The following is a 3,522-nucleotide window of genomic DNA, read 5'->3' as shown; positions in this document are numbered from 1 at the left end:
CCTTCCCGGATAAGAGCTCAGAGTCCATATATGGTCCAATCCATCGGTAACGGTGTGACCTTACATACACACACACACACACACACACACACACACACACACACACACACACACACACACACACACACACACACACACACGCACGCACACACACACACAATATATGTATATATATAATATATATATATATATACATATATATATGATATGCGTGTGTGTTTGTGTGTGTGTGTGTGTGTGTGTGTGTGTGTGTGTGTGTGTGTGTGTGTCTGTGTGTGTGTGTGTGCGTGTGTGTGTGTCTGTGTGTGTGTGTGTGTGTGTGTGTGTGTGTGTGTGTGTGTGTGTGTGTGTGTGTTTATTTATCTGAACTTGTACCATGCAGTGTCCGTGGTATTTATGGCGTTCGAAATAACCCGAGTCGAGTGCAAGGACGTGGAACCCGTCGGGACGTGTGACCTTTCTGCCGGAGACAAATATACTACAGATGAGCGAGGGTCAGCGCGAGACGGGAAGAAATGAAGAAAAATGACGAAGAGCAAGAAAGAGATGGAGTGAAACAAATGGGAGAGTCGGGGGGGGGGTGGATATGAGAGTACGTAGAAAAGATGTGAGAAAAATAAGGGATACACGAAAAACATAATTAGTGATGGTTCTCTTAATTGTGAGTAACATTTTAAAATATAGTTTTGGATGCCTTTATATAGTATATGATGTGTACATATATATATATATAGATATATATATATATATATATATATATACATATATACACATATGTACATATATATACATATACAAATATGTATACATATATATACATATATACATATATACATACGTATATATATATATATATATACATACATACATATACCAAGGCTTTTTCCCCCTTCCAAGGGAGGTAGCCAAAAAGGGAAAGGCATAAAAACACTCCCACCCATTTCATCCCTAAATACACTCCACACCCCTCCCACCCTCCCTCTCATCTGAGCACCTCCTGGATGACGGGTCATCCCTGCACCCTGCCCACCGCCCTGGGTCAGAAGCAGTGTCGCAAGACACAGTACATCCACAGCAAGGCCGCTTCATTTAATCGGCGACCCCCCCTCTCCGTCCCCCTTTGCATATAAGGCGAGGACGGGGAGAAATCCCTTCGGGCTGCGTCAAAATTTACTCACACATACTACCCCCCCCCCACCCCCCCGCCCATTCCTCCTCATGCAGTCACAACATCATCCATATACAACCATTCTCCACTCACCTCTGTCTTCCGTCCTCTCCCTTCCTTCCTCAACAGACATTCCCCTCTTCCCCAAAGCCCCCTTCACCCCATCCATGCACCTCATCCTAGGAAGTCCCCTCATGTTCACTCCCTCCACATCTGCCTTCCATACCTCTTTTACTAGTCTTTCTTCACTCATTCTTTCCATGTGTCCAAACCATCCTAATATTCTTTCATCAACCCTATCTCCCAAATCCTTTTTCACCCCTGTTCTCCTCCTCACCTCCTCATTTCTCACTCTATCCAGCCTAGTAACCCCCACCATACTTCTCAGACACCTCATCTCAAACACATTCAAACTCCTTCTCTCTTCTTCTCTTATGTTCCACGTTTCTGCCCCATATAGTGCTCTTGGCACAATCACTCCTTCATACAGTCTCCTCTTCGCATCCATTCCCAAATGTCTATTCCTCATTACACTCTTTAAACCACCAAGGCATTTACTCGCTTCTCTCAATCTACATTCTACCTCCACCTTCACTCCACCTTTTCCTGCTACACTTGCACCCAAGTATCTAAAACTATCCACTTCCTCCATTCGCTCTCCCTTAATGTTCACTTCTAGTCTACTGCCACTTTCACCCCTTGTACATCTCATCACCTTACTTTTACCCACATTTATCTTTAGCTTTCTTCTATCACATACTCTCCCAAACTCTGCCACCAGCTTCCTCAATCCCTCCTCCGACCCTGCCACAAGCGCAGTGTCGTCCGCAAACAACAGCTGGCTCACCTCCCACTTTTCTCCATTTTCTTTGACCATCTCCAATCCCTGACCCACTACCCTAGCATTCACCTCTCGCACCACCCCATCCATGTATAAGTTGAACAGCCAGGGCGACATAACGCATCCTTGACGAAGTCCCACCTTTACTTCAAACCACTCACTCTCTCCATTTCTAATCCTGACACATGCTCTACTACTCTCATAAAAACTCTTGACAGCTCCCAAAAGCTTTCCTCCTATCCCATAAATCTGCATAACCTCCCACAGTGCCTTTCTGTCTACACTATCATAAGCCTTTTCCAGATCCATAAAAGCCCAAAAAACATCCTTCCCCTTTCCTATAGCTTTCTCACATATCTGTCTTACCATAAAGATCTGATCTACACAACCTCTACCTGTCCTAAATCCACACTGTTCCTCACCAATTACTCCTTCTGTTCCTCTCCTAATCCTCTCAATTAAGATCCTCCCATAAGCCTTCCCTACTACACTTAACAGGCTAATCCCTCTGAAACTACTACATTCACACTTGTCCCCTTTTCCCTTGTAAAGAGGAACTATACAGGCACTTCTCCAGTCCTCCGGTACTCTACCCTCTCTCCAGCAAACATTAAATAACCTCACCAACCAGTCCACCATCACTGAACCTCCCTTTTTCAGACATTCTGCATGGCATCCATCCAGACCAGGTGCCTTACCTGCTTTCATCATCTTTACAACTGCCTTCACCTCATCCTTCCTTATTTCTCCTCCATTCTCCTCACTCATCACTCTCATTTTCTTCACATTTCCCACTGCAGCTATCTTTCCTTCCCTATCCTCCTTCACATTTAGCAACTCCCTAAAATATTGTGCCCATCTTCCCCTTACTGCCATCTCTTCCATTATCATCTCTCCATCTGTACCTTTTACCTTTTCTTCCCTACTTGATTCGCCTCCTCTTCCTCTCTTAATTTCTTTCCAAAACATCTTTTTATTACTTTCAAAATTTTCTGTCATACTCCTACCCCATTTCACATCTGCTCTCCTCTTTGCCTCCTTTACCTTTTGCTTTACTTCTCTTTTCTTTTCTTTGTACGTCTCATATGACTCCCCCGTCCTCTTTTGTAACCAATCTGTGAATGCTCGCTTCTTCTCTTCTACAACCTTCTTTGTTTCCTCATCCCACCATTCACTACCCTTTCTTCTATTTCCCCCTGTCCTTCTTGTTCCACACACCATCCTTGCACACTTTGTGACTCCCTCCTTGAACCATCCCCATTCCTCCTCCACACCCATCTCTGCTCTATCCTTTACTCCCTCCCACTCCTCCTTCAGCTTCTTTTCGTACTCCTTCTTCTTTTCCTTTTCATTCAAGGAGTTCACTCTAAGAACCTCCCTACCTTTTGTCCCTTTCCTCTTTCTCCATCTATCCTCCACTCTCAGCTTACCTTCCACCAGAAAATGATCTGATATTCCCCCACCCTCTCCCCTTAGCACATGTACATCCTTAACTCTTCCTATCATAATCCTA

Source organism: Oratosquilla oratoria, chromosome 4, assembly GCF_046742065.1.
Source record: "Oratosquilla oratoria isolate Oo_2021 chromosome 4, ASM4674206v1, whole genome shotgun sequence".
In the NCBI taxonomy this organism is placed as follows: Eukaryota; Metazoa; Arthropoda; class Malacostraca; order Stomatopoda; family Squillidae; genus Oratosquilla; species Oratosquilla oratoria.
Note: the sequence above shows the minus strand (reverse complement) of the source record.